The sequence below is a fragment of the Mesocricetus auratus genome, unplaced genomic scaffold, assembly GCF_017639785.1.
Source record: "Mesocricetus auratus isolate SY011 unplaced genomic scaffold, BCM_Maur_2.0 Super-Scaffold_100004, whole genome shotgun sequence".
Lineage (NCBI taxonomy): Eukaryota > Metazoa > Chordata > Mammalia > Rodentia > Cricetidae > Mesocricetus > Mesocricetus auratus.
In genome coordinates this window covers 46100191-46112567 of record NW_024429189.1, presented here as the reverse complement: position 1 = coordinate 46112567, position 12377 = coordinate 46100191, and the positions used below count along the sequence as shown (strand labels likewise).

Genomic DNA, 12377 nt, shown 5'->3' with positions numbered 1-12377 from the left:
TATACTTCACTTTTGACAAGTTTCTCCAACATCATAGGACTCGTTCTTGAGTTTGAGCTTTGGCTTCCATCCCAGTAGCTACTAGCTTAGCAGTTGTTTAGTCTGACAAAATGAAATTTAAATTACAGTTACTTTGATCCAAATCTAAATGCTATTACATAATATTTTATTTTTTGTTTACTTATTTATTTTGCTTTCAATGCCAATATTGGAGACTAAGTAATAACAGCAATTCAGATATGATAAAGCTTAATTGTTGATATCATTTAGAATGAAATGCACAGGTAGACTCTGAGAAGATATGTTTTGAAGGATATAAAATAGTCTAAGTAACCTTTTTGAACCCTTTGGAGGATCATCATTAATAAGCTAACTTCAAATAGTGGAGAACATGATCTTGAAATACTTGCTAAATAAGAATCCTTGCTATAATATTTAAGATACCTGAAAACCCAATATGATTGTAGAAATTCAGATAATTTGTCATTTAGCAAAGAGTCACAGGGACTTTTAAGGTAACTAATAACTATTCTAAGTAATGACTATCTATCAGTAAAGGGTTTTAGATGAGAGCCTCCCTCAAGAATCCCCAGTTGGTATTTGTCTGTCCCTCTTCATGGCTGCTCAGAAGAATCAAAACAGAGTGAGGAAGGGGGCTCAGCACAGTCTACTACATGGGGTTCAACCCCCAGTCTCCATGTGTCATACTGAACGATGGAAACCCAAATCCGCGACTTGGAGGGGTGTTAAGACCCAAGATCAGAAACTGAATTTCCCTCCCAGTTCATCCTCACCCCTGTGCTCCTTTTCTTTCTCACACTCCATCTTTGCTTTGGTCCATTTAGATAACAGCCCCAGAACCAACTTGTTACCATGTTTTTCTGGTGGTACCTTTCATCTGTGTAATTTTTCTCAACCTCAATTCCAAGATCCTTTGCTATTCTGTGCCTAAACCCAGAAGCAAGCAGGCCTGTCCCCTGTACTGCTCCATGACCTATGCTTCAACTAAGGCTCCTGAAAACAGTCACCTTGTGTGTCCACCTCATGGGCAGATCTGGAAAGTAGTCCTAAGCAGGCATTGGATGGTGTTTCAGCACCATCAGCACACATGCTTATGGAACCCCATAATGAGGTCTGGAAGGGAAGAACACAGATTTCATGTGGGCAGATCCACTTGGCGTACAGATTGGGGAGGGGACCAGAAAGATTGTATCTTATATGGATATTGCAATGCAGTTATCTTAAAACTCCATTCAAATATGTCAGTAGACCTTGAAGGCTGAAGATATGTCTTTCTTATATAGTCTTCAAGATCATGTGTCTCTCAGCCCTGTTGTGTTATGGGAAGCAATTTTAAGAAGTGCTTAAGAGCAGTCTTGAAAGCTGAGAGAGTTCTGAGTTGCTTTGATTTCTGAGTTGTCCATTTTCTGACCCTTAGAGCCCCGGGCAGAGTGCTTTATCTGCTGAGTAGAGGTAATAAAATCTTCCTGCGGGTTGTAGCTCAAGTAGGAGAGGTTAAAGTCTTTAAAGAGGCTTAGCTCAAGTAACTACTCCGTAGATCATTGTGCTGTCATCATCTTCATAATCACGGACAGGATTTTCACAGCTGTTATTCCTCATTGTCCATAACTATTGTGATGACCTTGGGCAAGTCACATGGCCTTTCAGAACCTCCATTCCTTCATTTCTACAGTGTCTGCACATGGGATAATTAATATTCTGTCTAGTTGAGAGAGAACTTTGTATAGTACTTCCTTCCCCTTTATATTCAACTTGGGTGGAACTCTTCCTTCAATCTCTCTTGTAAACTGTGCATGGAAGTTAGCTGCTGTGCATTTAATACCACCATGTGCTTTATTTTGATTAAACTTGGTGTGTGAAAATCTGAATCTTTTGTACAATACTGAACTATTCTGGATTAAAAATGCAATTACAATATAAGCAGTTGCCTACAGAATGATGCACTGTAGAGTTCCTGTACTCACAGGCTATTCTGGTAAATTAAAAATCAAATCTGATTTACAAAAAGTTATCCAGTTTGCCTGTAACTCTTCAGAAACACATGATTTTTTTTAATCTCTTTGAATCACAGTCTTTCGAGAGAGTTGATTTAATCAGATTTCTCTCTCTGAAAAATAAGTATGACTGCAAATATTTGCCTCCAGTTCCTGGAGAAAGGGTGGTCCATGGATCCTAAATCAAGAATCCTGGCATCAAACCAAAACAGAGATAAAGCCAGGGAAATGGAATATGCTGAGAACGTTGGAGCCCTTAGCATCGTGGGAGCAAGGAAAGTAACATCTACCACAGGTAGCACTCTGTACCAGGCAGAAAATTATGCACTTTATGAGTGCTACAGTGTCATCCCCCATCCAAGATGAAAAGACAGACCTTTCTGGTAAGGAAACTAAGACTGAAGCCATCCTATGAGGCTTCCTCAGGAGAAAACAATGGAAACAAAACTTGGATCTTACTGTGAAGTTACTGCAGTAGGGTGAAAGACCCTGCATTCCTTCCTGTTTCTTCTCCAGCTCCTAGATCTTTACAAAAGAGGTCACAGAAATGCATAGATGATCTCCCTTGTGATCTTTACACAAAGATCCTCCTTAAACCAGTATGGTACTGGCAGCCAGTCTTGCCTTCTCCCTTGCCAGAAACTTGGCTCTCTTGCAACAGTGGCGTGTCGCTGTTGGGATGAATAGGGTGGGCAGAGGGCTGCGAGATGCCAGACTCTCTTGGCTAGACATGACTCAACAGTTCTGATCCCCTACGTGCCCTAGTAGAAGCTTCTGGCTGATGGCTATATAAAGCAGTTGTCAGCAGAGGTGTCCTGTCAAATTCACAAAGTCCCATCTGCCAAATCCCGCACGAGAAAAACGAAGAGAGGGAAGACAGGGCCCATTTGGAAAAGACGATCTGCTTCTAGAAAGATTTATTACACGGGGGTCATGTTGCACCCATGAACGTGCTCACCCAACATGACTCCTCCTTGACTCATTCATTCACATTAAAGACAACTCATTAATCTCTTCAAAGTGGAGGAATAAACAGAGAGCAAAACAGAGTCTTGCTGGAATTTTGCCTTGGCATTGTAATCTAATGGTGACCTTCCCTCATAAGCGTAAAACTTCCCATGTTAAGGTGAGGCCTGTGTCCCCACTTTCTAACCTGTCTAAGGAGAACATTCTTAGCAAGCTGGGAATATGCTCACAGATCCATTTTTGGTTTCAAGTCATTTTAAGATATGCTATCTTATCACTTCAGACTTCACAGTATGTCCTAGAAAACCATGCTGTTTTCACACTGATATTAAAGGCACTGTGGCTTGGGATTTGATTTAGATTTTCCTTGTGATTTCCCACATGATCCAAAGTGTCTGACCTTTATTTGGCAATAATGAGGAAAACATACCTTGAGAATATTTGAGAGGAAATATGCATATTTAGGAGTAAGTGACATCTTCCATGCCATTTTTCTTACAAGCTGTGCATGGTGCAAATGATAAAATTATTTGACCTCCAGTTAGAGGAAACTCACATAAAATTCTTTGACCTCCAGTGAGAGGAAACTCACAAGAAATGTGTGTGTAAGAGCTATTGATACACAAACACATAGAGATGAACAATAACTCATTGGGCATTACTTACCCTTAAAAATATGTTAGTGAGGCATGGGGCCATCGCTCATTCAGAAAAGAGAATTTAGATTCACCAGGACCCAAATAAAAAGTTCCATTTGACAGTATGTGCCTGCAATCCCAGCTCCGGAGAAGCAGAGACAGGGGGATCCCTGAGGCTGCCTTACCAGTCTAGGAAAAATCATAAGCTCAGGGGCCAATGGTAAACCCTGCCCCCCCACCAAAAAAAAAAAACAAACTGGCAAGCAATTGAAAAAGATACATAATGTGGGCCACACACACACACACACACACACACACACGTGTGTGTGTGTGTGTGTGTGCATGTGGGATGGGATAAAAATAAGTTGTCAGGGCTATGGATGTAGCTTGTTTGTTAGAGTGCTTTCCTACTATTACACAGAGCCCAGGGTTTGATTGCCAGCACACACATACTTAAGTTTGAAGGGGCACACATAAAGTCACATTGCTTAAAAAGTGGAAGCAGGGGCATCAAAAATGCAAGCTTATCTTTAACTGCATAGTGAGTTCAAGACTGGCCTGGTGTGTTTGAACCCCTGTCTAGGACTAAAACAAACAAACAAATGGCTTGTTCTCTTTGGAGCTTAGGATAAAGATTTATAGACAATGAATTATCTGTGTCTTGAGAACGCTCTAATGGGGACCACTGCTGTTCCTGTCGTCCTCTTCTATCAAATCTGCATATAAGTCAGTGGATTCCTTACTTCAATCCATCTATGGGCTGAGGTTATTTACACACCTATAAATGGAGATAAACACAAAGTATTTGGTAGATTGAGCAAATACCAAGTCTTTTTATCTTTTTTTAATTTAAATTTAGAAACATTCTTGTTTCACATGTCAATCCCAACTTCCTCTCCCTCACCTCCTCCCACGCCCCCTCACCAACTCCTCCAGTCCCCCACCAAATCCCCACTTCACTTCCCAGGGAGGGTGAGGCCCTCCATGGGGGGATCTACAGAGTCTCTCATTTCCTAAGCCCTCCCCCCAAGAGTCCAGGCTGAGAGAGCATCCTTTAATGTGGGATGGGCACCTAAAGTCCATTTGTATGTCAGAGACAAATACTGATCTATGACCCAAGGCCCCATAGATTGCCGATGCCTCCTCACTGACATCCACGTTCAGGGGGTCTAGAGCAGTCCCATGCTGGCCTCTCAGCCATCAGTCTGGAGTTCAAGAGTTCCCCCTTGTTCAAGTCAACTGTCACTGTGGGTTTCACCAGTCTGGTCTTGACCATTTTGCTCATCACTCCTCCCTTTGGGCCACTAGTTTCCAGGAGTTCAGTTCAGTGTTTAGCTGTGGATGTCTGCCTCTGCTTCCATCAGCCTCTGGATGAAGGTTTGTAGTGGCAAATATCAAGTCTTATACATAGTCCAGATGGTTTTTTTCCAGTTGTGTGTCACCCCAACTGAGATAATGAAATACCACTTTATTTTAAATGTTACTGACTTCATAAGAACTTTATCAATGCTAAGAAAATGATAACATAATAATATCTAAGAAACGCTTAAAAATCATATGATACTAAAGTTGTGTGTCTTCATTGGAAAGAGTGGAGGAAGTGTGGCCATCCATTCATTTAAGATCTCTCCTGAGTGCCTGCTAAGGGTCTGGCACTGTTCCAGAAGCTAGGAGGATCTTCTGAGAAAAAAAATAGCTATTGTGCTCTTGCTGACTAAACTGCACAGAGGAGACAAGGAGCATTTACATAGCTGGGCTTGGAGAGGGGAGTTCCACAATCAGGAAACCTCTTCTGAAGGTAGTGAATTGGTATTCTGGAAAAGAGACAGGAAGCTAAGACATTGGGAAATGGGGAGGAAGATGTTATGTGTAGAATCTAAATTAAGCAAGGAGATCACCATATGGTATCATGTATGACTTCCTTTAAGGTACAGTGGGAAAACTTTTCACTGACTTCATCAGATGGATATTTTTAAGTGGTTTACTTGGTTGGTTGCTAGGTTGAGAACCAACTAAAGGAAAGTGTCGATGGCTCCTGTAGACCTGGTAAGAGCTGGTAACTGGAGCGCAGACAAACATGGTCTGCTGAAATGGCACCATGGAGTGGTACAGAAAAAGCTAGGTTTGCTATCTATATGGGATGTAGAAACTCAAGGATTCAGCGGCAGTTGGGATGCAGGTGAGAAGCTAAAGGGAGCATCAAAGAAGTAGACATATTATGATCCTGCTTATGTCCTGACTTTCAGTGAAATGTTCCCTGGGCATTCTAACCCTTTTAGTTTCTTCTTCTGTGTAGTAGTTGATTCCTGAGCTCATAATATTAGCATGTCTTAAGCATGGCTCCTGGTGTTAGGAAGCATTAGTGAACATAAGAAAAAAGAAGAGGCTATTTTCTTCCTGCACTGTAGCCTTGGGTTTTATTTTGTTTTGGTTTTGTTTTCCTTCCTGGTAATTTTTACAAAATTGCATGTGTCTTCTTGGTCTCTAATTGTTTTAAAGACCCACTTTTCAGTGTCCACATGTTTAATTGAGTGAGAGAGGAAGCAAAGGTTAATTCAGATAATCTGGTTTCTCTATAGAAAACATTATAGGTTTGCTTGCTTTGAGCATGCATTGTTGGACAGTAAAAAGCTACCATCACATCATTGAAACACAATCATTTTTATGTTAAAATGGTGTTATTTCCTCTCTCAAATGTTACTTTGAAACTGCAGCCCACTCTAGTGATGCAATTACATTTGTCAATTAGTCATTACGTATTTGTCAAAGGGAGTTCATACAGAAGTGCTGATGCTGAAATATCAGGGACCACCATCAGCTAAAACAGTTCACAGTAAAGAAAAAGGAAGTTAAAAGTTGGAATATTATGTTTGAAAACGGTAATTTCTGATTTCACACTATTTCAAATGTATTAAATTCTTACAAGATTGTTTTGTGAATTCATACCAATTATAAATTGATTCTTTAACAGGATCATGTTCACAAACAAGTAAGCATTTTTTCACACCTAGAAAAATGAGCTCCGGTTACGGCTCTCTGAGTATATCTTAACGTACAACAGAAATCATGGTTCAGGCCTTCCAAGGCACACAGGCCATACCATAAGCAAAGAGAATGCTGCCTCCACTTCAAAACCCATTGTGGAAATGTTGCCATGGAGGTGCTGTTGATAGCACATTGCTGCATTGAATGCTGTTACCCTGTGGGTTTACAAAGGTCCTGAGGACTGTCTAGGAATTCAGTGCTCACCTGTGATCTTGTGTCCAAGGAAACGCTTCTGAGTTCTACGATGCTGAACTCTAATTGTAGGGTGGGAGATACAGTTCAGATGTAGGAATCTTAGCCTAGCATTCATGAAGCCCTTGTCCAGTCCCCAGTATCCAACACAGTAGGTGTGGTGCGGCAAGCCTGTAATCCCAGCACTCACAGATGGAGGTAGGAGAATCAGAAGTTCAGAGTCATCCTTGACTACCTAGTGAGTTTGAAACCAGACTGGAATATATGAGACCCTGTCTCTAAAGTAAAAAAATGAAAGAATGAACTCCATTTGTAAGGGGTAGACCTGTACTCTTGGCGATGTTCATAATTATCAATGGGAAATAAGACCCATTAATTGGTGTATAATAGCAGGGTTCTTTTATAAACTATAGCTGCTATTACATTCATCTCATTCATTAATTTATTCAAAATATTTCATTGAGCACCTTTTCTGGACAGTACAGTTAGACAAAGCAGTGAGTCAAATCTAGTCTCTGAGCCCAAAGAGACTCGAATTCCCTAGGGAAGAAGGTGTCCACACAGTAATACACTAACCAGTGTCTTAAGTACCATAATAACATTGCAGTGAATACATTTCAGGTTTAGAAGAAAACAAGGTACCTTTCTTATGGAAGTAGAGAATACCTTCTGGGAGTGGTGGATATCTAAAATGCAGTTTTAAACAGAAAGGATTTAAAATAAGACAAAAAAGGGAGACATGTCCTGGGAGGTATGACATGAATGAAATAATAGAACCAAGACAGCATGCCTGTCCTAGAAACAGCTGCTGCCTCATGTGGTAAACATTCCTGGGGCATTGGTCCCATATCTGGCACTGAGGACCAGGAGATAGGAGGTAAATAAATAAACAAAAAGTAGGCATTGCTCTTGATGAAAGCCCGTGTTTAACAGAGTTTATAAAATCTGTGAAAATGTCTTTATAAGGAGTAAATAGTTCTGTTAGATATGAAGATGGCAGTAGGTGCTGAGTTGAAGCCTTTTGGAAGGGGATTCAGTGGTGATGACTGAGCAATGCTGATGATGACACTTACTGAGTCCTTCAATAGTCTAGGCACTATAATAAGAGTTTATATCATTATTTCCCTCAGCTCTGCTCAGGAGATGTTATTATTTTATTCTTGCTCTTCAGATGAGAGTTATATCTTAAAAGGCAATTAATTCATGAAATATTCAGTTAGTGAGTAGCAGAGTGGAGATTTGAATGAGTCTGTTGAATTTGAGAGCCTATAATTCACCAAGCAAAGCCACAGAAAACACTTGATAGGAAAATGGTTGATTCAAGGTACTTTTAAGAATTCCATCGGCTTATACCGAGTACAGTTGGTAAACATTATGTTAATGTGCTGTAAATTTGGGGGGTCCCATCTAAGGAACCACATGTTACTAAGGGAGCTGGGGTTTCCCTCTCAGGGTTCATAGTCTCCTTAATAACAGAATTCAGCAACAAACTCAGCAGGATGTTCAAGGACAGTTTTATTAAGGGTGAAAAGAAAGAACATAGGACAGGTAGGCTGTAAATCTCAGGGTTCCACAGAGAATGGAGATGGAGAACAGAGAGAATGCCTTTTAGAGTTAGGCTTGGAGGTAAAGCAGTCATATAGCAAAAAGAAGGTAACTCCAGAAAAAAGAATTAAAAAGGCCCAAAGTATGCAAGAAAAGATACTTAGGCTCTGGTCAGCATTGGCAGGAAAGATGCATAAAAGAAAGAAAAAGAAAAATGCAGCTTTCTATGCAAGAACTCAGACTGAGGGACCTGAGAGTCACAGATTGAGGATACTGGGGAAGAAAAGAACACTCCCATTTAAGGGGCAATTATTTCTTCAACCTCTTCAGGGTACTGTTAGGTGAATCTGCGCTCCCAAGGTGTGGTTTCTCAGCAGGAGAAAAGAAAGCAGTTTAGGCTGCGCTTCCTAGGATGCAGTAAGTTTTCCTCAAAAATGGAATGACTAAAGAAAGTTAGTTAAGTAAAGTCTGGAGTGGGTGGGCTGTACTAACACCAGGTACAGAGTTGTTGATGATCCAAACTCCTCCCATCCTTTAGAGGACCACTTCTATGCCATCTCTTTACAGAGCCTTTATCCCTCCCACAGTCTCTCCCTACACCCCCCCCAGAAGTAAGCATTCTACTGCCTGCACCACCCACCAATAGAGATTCTGCCTGCTTCAGGTTGCCTGGGGCTTGTTAAAACACAGATTTGCAGAGCCCCACCCCCAGAGGCCTGGGATGAGGAATCAGACTTTGTTTCTTGTACACATTTTAGGGAGATGTAGATGTAGCTCATATGGAGCCCACACTTGGTGAACACTGACTGAAGCTAAGCATATTTAGAAGGATAAGTAAAGTTCGAAAATTCACTAGTTGCCTTCCAAGAGATAGTCCTGAAAAATACTCCAGGCAGGTGCAGAATACTTTGTCTACTGACCCATAAGGGAGATGCATCATGGATGAAAGTTTAATTTCACAAAAAAAGGCAAAATCCCAAGCATGACTGTCTTTTATATTAATCTTTGGAGAGTAAATATTATGTAAGACATACACAAGTGTTCACGAGTGTTAGTTAGAGGGAGTTATCTCTCAGGGCTAACCTACCCTGTCCCATTCAGTGTACTGTTTTATTAACGCTCATGCCTGAGCTAGCACACTCCGGAGAAGCATGCTGTCTAAGAGCTCATTTTGTAATCACCATTCTGAACTCTGCATCCAATTATTATATTAGACAGTTTGCCTTTCCCTGCTCATGACTGTGCAAACCTTACATTATTGGTTTTGTACATCTCAAGTGTTGGCTCTGGATGGCAAAAGTACTAAGTTGCACAATGCTTGTGCAAACATCAGTGAGATACCCTCTAAGCAAATTCACCTGAGTTAGTGACAAAACAACACATAGTCCCCACCCCCAGTTGTAGCCACACTGTGCAACATGGACAGATCGCCATTCTTATTTTGACCACACAGCCAAAAGACAGGAGATGGAGGGTGGCATTAGCTAAATATGGGAGTAGATGCTGTATCATTTTACTCCCAGACCTAGACAAGTGCTAATTTCAACATGATAATTCCCCCATATAGCTAAAATTAGGGTTTTGAGTTGGAATGCATTGACATCACTGCTAATGTGTCAACATCAAATCGTCATCAGGGTTAGTCTTTTTAATTATATGCTCTAAATCTTTACTTAAAACCCAAGTTTCCATGGGAAACAACACACTTTTATTTTCCATATCAAATAGCTTGTAAATAAACCGTTTTCTGCTAACAGAATAGAAATCAGGTTCATTGGGGAACAGGTTCTGCTCTGAAATAAAAAGCAAATTTAAATTTTAGATCTGGCTGCCCATTTAGAAAAACAAAACAAAAAACCTCTTGATAGCTAAGTAATACCAAGAATTCCAAATCATTGTGATAGAGATATTCTGTTAGAGAATCTAGCTGTTTTGTTAGGGGAGAGACAGGTATCAGATCCATCTTGACACAGCACAGTGCATGGGGGACCGAGAAAAATAACAATAAAAGAAAGTGACTTGTCAGTCTTTTAGGATATATTTGGTTGGCTGTCGTCAGAAGGTAGCCTGCCCTCTCCCTGGAATCGTGTTGCAAACACTCTCCTCTATAGTAATTAGAGCTAGGCAGCAATTAGGGACTTGTGGTTTGTTCAGACGCACTGCCTGCCAGCCTTTCCTAGCGCCACATCTCGCAGCAGCTCCGGGTGGAGATGATGGAAGGATTTATCTCTCAGTGTAATGCCGCGCACCGTGCGTGAGCGAAGGCGTGAGTGCGGACTGTAATCTCTAAAGTGAAGGTAAGCTTTGCCGACTTCTCAGCATTCACACCGCAGGGAACTTCTCCACCAAGTGTGTGACAGAAACATAAAATTGTTCAAAGCAGCAGCAGAAAAAGAAAAACTTAAGAATCGGGGAAAGGAACACTAATTTTAAGGCACCACCCCCCACCCCCACCCGCGACCCTCATTGGGCTCACACTCCTGATCTTACTTCTGGTTTTCCTAACTTGTTTGTATTTAAAGTGCTAAATATCATTAAGATGTAGTTGGATGGCTCTCTATACTGTCTGTCTGAGCTACAGTTGTTTTTCCTTTTGGAGTTTGTCTTAGAATAACTGCTGATTACAAACTGAAGTGTGTATTTAACCCAAGTGTGTGAGAATTGCCTCTTTGTCTGGTCTTACTGAGGTTTCTTGAACCTGGGGATGTTCCCCACCTACCAGTCCACATTCGTACTGACAAAACAGTGGTCGCCTGCAATAAAAATGGAGTGGCATGGGTGATTTGTGCTCTTGTCATATGATTTTTATGACAGGCACATTGCAGGCTGTAACAGTCCATCAGGTTTTAGTCAGACTCGATGGTTTCATGTTTGTTTCAAGTCTTCTTGGGCTAAGAACTCTCTAGGGACAGCAGGTAAGCTTGGCCCCTCCAGAGGGAGTGGCGTCTGCTCTAAGGGTGGATTTTGTGTGTGTAGAAGGGGTGCTTGTGATGTTCTCAGTCTGCATGGATGTTATCACCTTGGTTTCTCATCCTTTCTTTCCCCTTTTCCTTTCCATATTTCTGTTTTGTAAAACTCGAGTAAATGTTATTGCTAGGGAAGGACTTGGGAACCCTTGGCAGTGGGGAGATGTTTTCATCTCATCGTCCCCAGTGGGATTTTAGGTGATTTGGAAAATATTGGAACGGCACCAAGTTCTTGTATCCTGCCTCACTGGTGGATTAGAGGTATAAACTCTGAGGGTTCAGTGAACTCTTTCAACAAAAAGCGGGTGTGTTAAAGCCAAATCTCATTGATGTTTCCAAGGTCCTTCAGACTCTGTGATGTGGGACCTATTAGGTTGTACTGCTCAAAGTAGTCATCAGAGTAGACTGGCGCCTGATTTCACAAGGACGTGTCTAGTCCTCTGTCTGCTATTGTTACTATTTTGTCTGATTGCTTTCTTTCCTTTTATTGTCATTTGTTTTGTAATATATTTGTATGCATGTGTTCCTGTGTGTATGCATATGGAAACCAGAGATCTGTCAGTCTCTCCCTTATGTTTTGTGATACAGTCTCCTATTGGACCTGGAGCTCACTGACTGAACAAGATTAGTTTCCAAATAGGGCTCCAGGGATCCTAACTTGGGTCATCACACTTGCATAGCAAGTGGTTTACAAGCTAAACCGTCCCCAATAAGGCCCTGCATGTTTGTCTTCTTAGAATTGTTTATTTATGTGCATCACTTCATTTGAAAGAAAAGCATAGAATGATCATAATCCACCCAGAAGTCTAGAAGACATCTTATTAAAATCATATGTCCAAAGTCTACTTAATAATATATGCTGTTGGAAAATGAGCCCTGAAATGAAAAGGGTCATAAAAGCAATATTCCTTTTCACTTCAGGGCACAATGCTAAATTTCTATAAAAATATACCCCAAAAGTCCTTGGTGCATTTTAAAATACACACTAAAGGTGCATAGGGGCATCTGAG

The 12377-nt window shown here is 41.0% G+C and overlaps 1 protein-coding gene across 6 annotated transcripts in view; it reads left to right on the top strand.

The window, feature by feature from the left end:
* The window catches only part of Znf385b (zinc finger protein 385B), a 406548-nt gene that overhangs the window by 287856 nt on the left and 106315 nt on the right, over window positions 1–12377 (top strand). The window contains exon 1 of one of the 6 annotated variants that reach the window (XM_040745681.1): window positions 10530–10698. The exons of the other annotated variants lie outside the window; for them this stretch is intronic. The gene's annotated coding sequence lies outside the window, so the exon portion shown is untranslated. Of the gene's footprint in view, window positions 1–10529; window positions 10699–12377 lie in introns of those variants that run through there. 6 annotated transcript variants of the gene reach the window in all.